General features: G+C 46.0%; 1 protein-coding gene across 1 annotated transcript in view; it reads right to left on the minus strand.

Moving 5' to 3' along the window:
* The window catches only part of ALDOB (aldolase, fructose-bisphosphate B), a 24,169-nt gene extending 14,005 nt beyond the window's left edge, over positions 1-10,164 (minus strand). Inside the window, exon 1 of the mRNA XM_019517074.1 lies at positions 10,081-10,164. The gene's annotated coding sequence lies outside the window, so the exon portion shown is untranslated. The remainder of the gene's footprint in view (positions 1-10,080) is intronic.
* Between the last annotated feature and the right edge of the window lie 351 nt (positions 10,165-10,515).

The raw sequence follows: 10,515 nt of genomic DNA on the forward strand, positions 1-10,515 counted from the left end.
GGCTGGAGGGCGGGGGGGGGCTTCAGGTTTAGAGTGAAGGATGCAGGCAGGGCTGGGTGGGGCAGGGGGTGCTGCCCGCACCAACCACCAGCCCCCCACGCATTCGTGCCACAACACCCAGGCTACTGCAGGGAGAGGAAAGTCACACGCTCTTGGAGAGGCTTGGGTCCTGTGATGCACCCAGCTCTGGGTTGTACTGGCCACATATAAAAGTGTATGGTGCAGGCCGTGCTAAACTGTTATATGTGGCCATTGCACCCAGCCCTGGGGTGTATCTCAGCCCTCCCCATATGGAGCTGTTACACCCCAGAGCTAGGCACATCTCTGACCTCCCCATGCACTGTTATATGTGGCCGTTACACCCCAGAGCTAGGGCCACCCCAGCAGACATGAGGGGCACTGGCAGGGCTGGGGGTAGTGGCTTGGCTGTAAAGCATGATCATGTTTTCTGTGTGATTGTTGGATATTGTGCCTCCTGTAGGACTGGAGAAGACCACTTCCCATCCCCCCTCAGACCGTTACCTTAAGATTCCTCAACAGAACCTGTAAAACAAGTGGAGTTACTCTGGCCAAATCCTGGAGTGCCGACCCTATTTACATTTTCACTGAAATCCTGCCACACTTTTAGCTTCTCTCATTCCTTTGACTCTCAGAACAGCAGACTCCCCATGCCTGGAAAGGGTGACTGCGCCCAAAAGCTTGCCAAGAACTTTTTTCTAACTACTCAGTTGGTCTAATAACAAATAACACCTGGACTAGGGAGATGCTTGGGTGCTTATCTTGCTGGGATCCTATGACCCCAGCTGTCTTCTTGCTCCTTGGGCAGGGGGCTGGACTCGATGATCTTCCAAGGTCCCTTCCAGCCCTCATGTCTGAGAAATCTATGAAGTCACATCTACTCAAAGAACCTTGCCTGCCTATGTCCTTAGACCAACACAGCTACAACCAAAAACCCAGACCCCCCTTGACTTGCTTTGTCTGCATTAACAGTGCTCCAATGGAGCTGCTTTTTGGCTGGAGCCCTGGATGAGGGCACTGGCAGGGCTGGGGGGCAGGGGCTGCAGGTTGGGAGTGAGAGGAACCCCAAAGCATGACAAGTCAGTGACCACGCTCTTTTTGATTGAGCAATTTTATTTTATTTTACTCGAATAAGGAACTGGCTTTTGGGCTGATATTACAGACTGAAATCCTTTCTGGGCCATCTGACACCATGCCTCTTTGGCACCGGAGGACTCTCCTGGACATCTCTGGCCAGTGTCTTGCCCAGCCCAAAGCACCGGTTTGTGCATGCCAGGCTGCCAACTGACATGGTACTATATGTCACCCCATGCCCACTGTACTAAGTATACGGGCTCAAATAAGGAATTTCTTTTGGGCTGGGATTAGAGGTGGAAATCTTTCTTGGGCCACCCCATGTCATGCCTCTTTGGTTTTTCTAGTTTTCTGGTTTTCCTGGACCTGGGCTGTTTTTTGGGCTGGGATTACAGCTGGAAATTTTTCCTGGTACAGCCCATGTGGTCAGGGGTGTCCAAGAGAGTCCCCCAATGCCACAGAGGCATGGCATGGGGTAGCCCTAGCTCTGGGATATAATAGCCACATATAACAGTGCATGGGAATGGCAGATATGCGCCCAGCTCTGGGGTGTAACAGTTGCATATGACAGTGTATGGGGAAGGCTGAGAGACACCCCAGAGCTGGGTGCAATGGCCACATATAACAGTTTAGCGCAGCCCTCACCATACACTGCCAGGGCCCTTCATTCCTGATCCATAGCCCCCTAGCCAGGAGCGGCATGGAGTGGGTCCCGGAGGGATCAAAGCCCTGAGCTGCAGGCAGCAGCTTGGGCTCTTTCTAACTCCCCTCTGGCATGAAGCCAGGCAGCTTGGTGTGCAGATGGCACATGGAGGATCCCAGAGGCACTAGAGCCTAGAGCCGGAGCTGGCAGCCCAAGCATTGATAACTCAGTGGTACAGCTTTTGCTTGCTACATGGGAGACCTGGAGTCAATTCCTGACCAGGGCACCAGAGGTTTGAGTTACTTGCAAAAAGGAATACCCACTGGGGAGTGGGTTCCCCTCACCTCTCTTACCCTACTCCACTAGGGTGCCTATGCCTCAAATTTTGTGGGACCTGTGCCTCATATTTTGGGAACCCTGTGCCTCAAGTCTGTTGCTGATTGGTCTTTGTTATATGTATATGTTCACCTAAAATCCCTTTGACTCCCCTCTGCTCCCTTGGTTCCCCCCATCTCCCAGGTGCCCAGAGGCGGGGGGGTACCATTATCTCCCATGGTCCCATGCCCCCCCTCCCCCCGCATATGTGTTATATTCCACCCTGTTCTTTCCCTATTAAACCTATATTTGGTTAAGTTCCAATGGGTCTCAGTTTTATAGGGGATAGGAGGAGAGCTGCTTCTCCATAAGTGGCTACCCCACCCATAGTGCACAAACACCAGCTAAATCCCTTCAGTTGGAGAGGAGGTACTTCATCTGAGTACCACCTGGGTTACATTTACCACCTGGGTTACCCCTACCCTCCCAGCCCTGCCAAACCAAAAACCCAGTGCAACAAAAAGTAATTTTAATTGCCCTGAGTCTTGAACTGCCTGACCCATAACAATTTGATCTTTGCCACGAAGTATATGCGAACACAGGGAACATTTTTTTTTGGAATCCAAAAAAGTTGTATTTTCTATTAATCTGAACCTTGAACTAAATCACCAGTAAAAAATTGCAAGATTAGCCCCTGGAGTCTTGCTGAAGTATTACAATAGAGATTCAATGGATTTCCATGGATTACCGAGTAAACCCAAGTGGCACGTGGTGGTGTAATAGTTGCAAAGCAGGGAAAATCACATTTTTGGAAGTAAATCAGGTCCACATTGAAAATTTAAAACGGTAAAAAAACCCTCATGGAAGAAATTCAGGAGCTAAAAATAAAACATGTCAGAGGTGTTTTAAATTACCACGATAAAAAAAAAGTCTAAAACGATAAGATCAGCTGAAATGTGGATACACAGATGCTATTTAGCTAGCTCAATGGCAATTTTTGTCACATGGACACAGGAAAAGTGTAACATGGTAACAGGAGAGGTCTAATGTGGACAAGCGCACTTAATGAGGTATTTCATCTATTATGGTTTTCTTAAATGAATATCATTATACCTTCCTGGGTAGTTGCTTCTTCCCTATGAGAATGAGACAGAGGGTCTGTGAAGCTCTAAGTAAAGTGAATCCCCACCAATGACTTCTTGGATAACTTTTTGCATAGAGACCATTTTGACTCCATGCCCCATGTTCTGGTCGTTTATTCCCATTCTTTATCAATAAGAGATACTGGCATGAAAGCAAGTTTGTGTTTATATAGCACTCCATTTTCTGCATTAGCAGGGGGTATAGGGCACTGGGACATCCCTTTGGTAAACCGTAAGACACAGGACAAAATGCCGGAGAAGAACACCAGCAATCTGATAGCTGTTCTATGGTACAACATTATGTACATTGGCAAGTGTATTCGCATGGGCCAACATGTATGAGTTGTTAAACTGGCACAATTTACACCAGTTTTATACCCCTATATAGATTAAACCATGATCTGGAGCAGACACATGATCAGGTGCTAGATTCTAATAAGTCACACCAGTTCAGGGCTATATGCGTTGTGTCCATGGGAGGTTGTGTTGTTGTAAATGTATTGCATATCCAGTGCATTTAGTTTGCAGTAAGGCACTGCTTTGTCAGAGTACGGGTGGCAGACCTGGCCCCTAAGTGGCAGTTACTCAGCTAACAGGGCATACCAAGTCAGCTAAGTGCCCAGAGCAGTTGTAATGCATGGAGGCAGCAGTGACTTCCGGCTCCCCCATGCCATTGGCACAATTGTGCAATGGCAGCTGCTTTTTCCCCCTCCACCCCATGAACTGGCACCAGGGATGGCTGCCCTGCTCATTCTGCTTTAGTTACACTGCTGCTTGGCTGTGGTTGCCTCATGAAGAATAGTCTTCAATCAGTTTATTAACAGAAATGTTAGAGACCTGTTGAAGAGGCGCCAGTTAGGCCACTGACTAGGACTTTGGAGGCCTGAGTTATGGCCCTGATCTTAGGCCAGTCACTTCATTTGCTGGGCCTCTTCTTCCCATCACACCATTTGTCTGTATTGTTTGTTTAGACTATGCCCTCTTCAGAGCAAGAAATGTCTTCCACTAGGCACTTGTGCAGTACGGAGCAGAAAGGGCCATGATCTCAGCTGGGGTCTCTGCACGCTACCCTAATGCAAATAATAAGTATAAAACTATTGCAAGAAGCTATGTTAATAATTTTCATGTTATCTCTACTCAGGTAAGCAGTGAAAGGGCCAGTGGTTTCAAGCAAGGCAGCAAATCCTCAACTGGTATTAACTGTCCTAGTTCAAGTGACTTCAGTGGAGTGATGCTGATCTTCACTGGCTGACAGCTTGGCTCACGGTCATTGTTTTTGTTTGTCATAATTGTTCACAAAGTGTAATTAAACTTCAAACACTGGGAACACAAGGGAAGGAAAAATACAAAGCAATACCCCAATATTAATAGCAGAGCTGTGGATGAACACAATGGTTTTCAGGCTCTACTTTAAGCAAACTGGGTTGTTTGTATAGCCGAGGCACTGGCAGACAAGCAGTGGGACCCAGAGAAACACGGATACAAAAAGTCAATATTGCAGTGCTGCAATTTCAGCTTTTCTCTGGTGAGCACAGTGGAGCATGACAGGGAAATATCTTCACAGACGTCAGCACAAACATCACATTCTGTTAATATTTCAACAGTGTGTGTACCAAAGTGCAAAAGCATGGGGAATAGGAGAAGGCACGGGGGGAAAGATTTCAACATTGCTGTCAGACTGCATTTCAGACAGTCTTCTCTTTGCTTCTTCCCCTCGCCAAGTACCTAAAGTGCTTGGCTACTTCTAACCTTCCAAGCAGTCTGTATCAGGCTTCAGAGATTATTTTATCTCCCAGGTAAACTAAAACAGCTAGTCACACTCAAACATCTGGGTTCTAGACAGCAGAAGGGAAGGAATCCCATAAGAGTAGGAGTTTTCATGACAGTCTTTTCCCTTGCTGTTTTTATATCAAAAAGTAGGATTCAATGTTCAAAAACTGGTCCCTTGCCAAGGACACGCAGCTTTATCTGCTCCTTTCCTTGGGAGCGTGGTTCTTCAGTGCTGGCTCCTGCATATATATTTATGCAAGTCACCATTCACAGGCACAGGTTTTCATAGAAAATGAAGGTTGGAAGGGACCCCAGCAGGTCTTCTAATCCAACCCCCTGCTCAAAGCAGGACCACCCTAGACAAAGGCTTGTCGAGCTGGGCCTCAAAAATTTCCAACAATGGAGATTTCATCATCTCTCTAGGTAACCTGTTCCAGTGCTTCACCACCCTCCTAGTGAGAGTTTTTCCTAATATCTAACCTAAATTTCCCTTGCTGCAACTTGAGATCATCGCTCCTTCTTCTGTCATCTGCCACCACTGAGAGCAGTCTAGCTCCATCCTCTTTTGAACCCCACCTCCAGGGAGTTAAAAGGCTGGTATCAAATCCTCCCCCAGTCTTCTTTTCTGCAGACTAAATAACCCCAGTTCCTTAGAAGCCATGTGTCCCAGCCCCCCTAACCATTTTTGTTGCCCTCTGCTGAACTCTCTCCAAGTTGTCCACATCCTTTCTGTAGTGGGGGGCCCAAAACTGGACACAGTACTGCAGATGTGGCCTCACCAGTGCAGAACAGAGGGGAATAATTACTTCCCTCGATCTGCTGGCAAATGCTACTAATGCAACCAAGTATCTTGTTAGCCTTCTTGGCAACAAGGGCACACTGCTGACTTATATTCAACTTATTGTCCACTGTAACTCCCAGGTCCTTTTCTGCAGAGCTGCTGCTTAGCCAGTTGGTTCCCAGCCTGTAGGGTTTGTGTGCATATGTTTTTCTGCTGTGCATACACAAGACAGTGCTTAAAACTGGAGGCGAGTGACATGAATAAGCCAAAGTCACATTGTAGAAATAGATTTGGGGTTTAAGTCCCTTTTAAAATATGGGTTGGAACAAACTGATCAAGAGGGCCTGTTTCTGATCTCAGAGCACTGGAGTAACTCCAGTAACTTGACTACCTTTACCCCTAATTTACACTTGTATATGATCAGGCTCAAGCCCATATAGTACTTAAGTAATTTTGTGACATATTCTGTTTACATACCACAGAGTACACATACCGTTTTTATATACAGGCCTCATTTAATCATTGGGCTCCATTAAAAAACACACTTTAGCTGGTTTCCTTATTGCAATGCTAAAATAATCCATACAAATAGGAGTAAAAAAGCCTCCTTTCTACTGGGGGCACTGGGATAAATCAATTTAGTATTTTATACACTGAAAAGAATAAAAGGAGTCCACTTTTTGTGTGTAGTATGTGAATCCTATCCGCCATTTTGGCCAGTGCCAGAGATTCCCCACCTCCCTGCCAGCTAAAAGGCAGTGGGCTAGATCCTATTCCTCTTGTTAGGTGCCTAAGTGTAATCCTATTCCACCTGGCTTGAGTCCCTGAATTTAGTAAAATGCTGTTATCTTAGTCTTATGTTTAAGTCACAACAAAGCTGTGAGGAAGAGGACTCAGCCATCTTTTGATGAACAGTTCTTCAGTGACTCTTACAGGGTGAAATAGGATTACATGTAGGCACCTAAGTCTCTTATGTCTAATAGGTGGAATGGGATCTGTTTGTGCATCTCTAAAGGCTGAGCTAAAAAGTCGGAGTCTCCTTGGAGTCCTGTCACCTAGATACAACCTCAATGAATCATGCACAGTATATTGTACTTAATACACCCGTCAGTCACCTGCACTTGGGAGATGAAAACTGATCTAAAAAATACTTTTTATGCTATTCGCTTGACTTAAGGAAAAGTGTCCCTTCCAAATAAAACTGGAGAACATCCTGTTCCTGCAGGGTACATAAGAAAGGGAAAATGGGTCAAAGGAAAGAAGTAAAACACACCCATAGGATAAGTATTTGTGTAGAACACAAGGCCGAGTGCTGTACAACTGGAAGTGTGTGAAAGAAAAGAGACTGAGGTAGAGAAAAAGTAACTCACAGCCTACTTCCCACACACACCAAGGAGAGTGGTGAGGAACAGAGAGGCAGCTGCTGGGGAAACAAGGAGATACTGTCTGTGTACATGGCAAAAAAATCATCATTCATGACTATGCTATAGGAGGAGGTACCGAGCTTAAAGCTACATGGGGCCCCTTTTCCTTCCCCTGTGCTGCAATCAGACCTTTCTGGTGCTGTGGGTGAGAAAGCCAGAGCATTTATTTTAACATCTCAAATGAGGTTGGTACAGAGATGGGAATTGGACAGTTCACAGCCCATATAGTGAAAGTTGAATGTATGTGAAAATAAAATAACTGCCAGAGATAATAAAGCCTTTGTAGTGCAAAGCAGCTTTTTCGGGCAGGCCAAGGCTTTAGCCTTGGGTAAGGTAAACCCGTCTCTGCTTCATATGCATGAGACCAAAACTGGTAAAGCTGAATTAGTGGGTGGCTGCCCTCCACCTCCCCCTGCATGCCTCTTGACAGCAAGTAGGGAAGGGAAGGGGGAAAGTTTCCATTTCAGGAATATCTGAAGAGTGAGGGCTGGCATCTAGCAAAATGCCTCCAGTTTGAAAAACATGAGGGGGACAGGGGATAAGGGAGACAGGGACTATGTGCTCAGACTGTGGCTGGCTAAGGAAAAGAAGCAGGTGCCTTTGATTAACAAGGCAAATATTGTTGGGTCTCCTACATACATGCACGCCATGAGCCTGTGTGCACCATGGCATTTCTAAGGGCAACTTCTGAGGTTGAATTTTCATAATGTGCTGCTAAATACCTGTGTGTCCTGTGTGGGAGGGAGAACAAGGAGCTTTTCCTTTGTCTTTTGCCAGAGGACCTGGAACCAGGTCTAGCTGGGCTAACCTCTCTAAAGTGGGGCAGAGGGTGTGAGGCCTGGACCCCCATTGCTGTCCTATGCTGGGCAGCACCGTTACAGGTGCCAGGGGAATGAACACTACTACATCCTCCTCCATAACATGCTTGTCAGTGCTGTGGTAGCAATGTTCCTACCTACAAGAAAATAGGGTTGTTCTGGGGACTGGGTCACAGTGGGGGAACTGGTCCCCCAACCTAAGAGTCAGGGGGTGTGCCTACATGTGTCCCTGACTGCACAGTTGTTACTGCACAGTAATTTAGTGCTTCCCTTAGCTGCTGTCACTGTGCAGTCCCGGCAGCATGAGTCATTTCCAATCCTACTGCACAGTAGCATCAGTGTCACAATTTGTGCCCGCTGACACTATGCCATAGCTCGTCACTATGGCAATGTAGCATCTCATGTAGATGTGCCCAGGTTGGTGCAAAACAGTTGTATGCAGGTGCTGAGGAAGGTGCCTGTCTCTCGGAGGTGGCGGGGGGCATGAGGGGACAATGACCTTTTCTAGTGGGTGGGAGTAGTGCTAGTGTAAGAGCTTCACTTTACTTGGGCCTTGGCACTTCTCACTGGAGCGGATGGAGAATCCTGGCAGGTTGGTTGCAGAGCTCATGTCTTTGGGATGACAACAGGGATGCTCTGGGTGTGCTTTGGCAGTTGAGAGTGCATCAATGGGCATGCTGAAAGGTATCAGTGGCTGCCAATGAGCATAGTTTGTGTTCTGTAGCTTTAAGCAATTTCCCAAAGATGATAGTTCTCTCATCCTTAGTTTTCAAAGTGTTCTGGGGATTGGAAAAGGGGCTGGGTCCCAGTGGGAGAACTGTTCCCCCAACCTGAGAACCAGGTTGGTGCAGAACGCTCATCTGCAGGTGCTGAGGAATATCAGACAAAGGAATATTATTGCTAACAGCTCCTGTTTGTACCTCCTTTTCTTCCAGTCTTTTCCTTTCAAGTTTATCCTCTTCCAAAGCCCAGCCAAACCAGCTCTATTTTATAATAGCTCAGACAAAATTAAGCAACAAATGCAAGATTCAGTATTTTTGTCAGCTAAAATGCTGTGCATGCAAGGAACAAAAGGAGGATGAACCAAATATTGCCATTGCCCCATGTTCCCAGAAACATCTCGTTCTGGGCTTGTCTACATGTTGCCCTATGGTGATATTGCAGTGCACTCCCCAGGCATAGTGCGCCACTACATTGATATAGCAGCAAAATTTACATGTGCGCCATTGAAAGCAAATACTAAAACATGGCACTGTAGCAGCACTGCCATCTGGCAACGTGTAGAACCACCCTCTGATGCTCAACCAGGGTGCTACAGCATCCTGAGGTGCCTTGAGATCCTTCCAAAAGTGACACAGTGTGCCATGCAATCTTAGCACTGCGAGGTATGCAAGCATGATTCACAAGATAAATCCAGGGACTTCAAATAGAAATTCATAGTGTTAAAAATATTCTGACCTCTTGTGGTCTTTCTGAGTTTGCTGCAAGAAAAGAATTGTTTTAGTATTTTTCTGTAATCAAAAAAAAAAAAGAAAAAGGTAAAATCTGGCATTTTCCAAGGGGTGCTTTCAGCGAAAAAAGGGGTGACTCAAGCTGAATGAGGGGTGCCACGAGCCTAAAAGGGCACCACTTGAAAACCACTGATCTAACTAAAAAACAAAACAGCAGAAAGCGACGTGGCCACAGACTATTGAACCAGTCTCACAGACTAAGGATGAAGACTGTGTGTTTACATTCACTTCCTCCAGCTGCTCTGAGTTACTAAATGGAGCCAGAAACTTAAGTGTTGTTAGCATTTCCCCAGAGGAGATTGTTTGCATTTACTGAAGCAGATGAAAGAGTAATATCATTCAAAAAAAAATGGCTCAGAAAAAATGCAAGTGCTTATAGCTAGCTTCAGAGGGTGACAACATAGTCTTAAAAACTGATCCTTAAACAACAAAACCAATGCTTTTATGCTGTAAAGATGCCTCTTGCCCTCCAAAACCCCGAGCGAGCACACGCACGCACGCACGCACGCACACACACACACACACACACTCCTGTCTACTCTTCCCAGATCAGGAATTATAGCCACTGGATTATAGCTACTCACTGTTTGAAGACAATGTAGTTCTTTGCTACAAACTCCTGAGGCAGTTGCAGCCAAAGAGGTTTAATCTTTCAGCTCCCAACCTTTTTATAAAGTTCTTATCAATGTTTTACCTCCTTATTTCTCTCCCTCCTTTCCGCCTGCTTGGGGAGGTGTCAGTGTCCAGCCCCAGTGATTGGCTACTCAACAGCAACTTGCCCAGCCAATCAGTTTTATCTGCCCTTCCCCCCACCCACCCCTTCTATGGGCAAATATATATTTTTAATGATAGATAGATAGATAGATAGATAATTGCAAACGTATATGTTTAATTCCAAATGACAAAACTAATCTCAAAAGGTTCTTCTTACAGCTCAGTTCAATATCTTTCTTTGTCCTTCCAGGACATATTACAAATGATTATAAGACCTATGGCAGAACCTGTTCAAAGTGAATATG

Source organism: Gavialis gangeticus, unplaced genomic scaffold (assembly GCF_001723915.1).
Source record: "Gavialis gangeticus isolate Ggan-Ray unplaced genomic scaffold, GavGan_comp1, whole genome shotgun sequence".
NCBI classification, from domain to species: domain Eukaryota; kingdom Metazoa; phylum Chordata; order Crocodylia; family Gavialidae; genus Gavialis; species Gavialis gangeticus.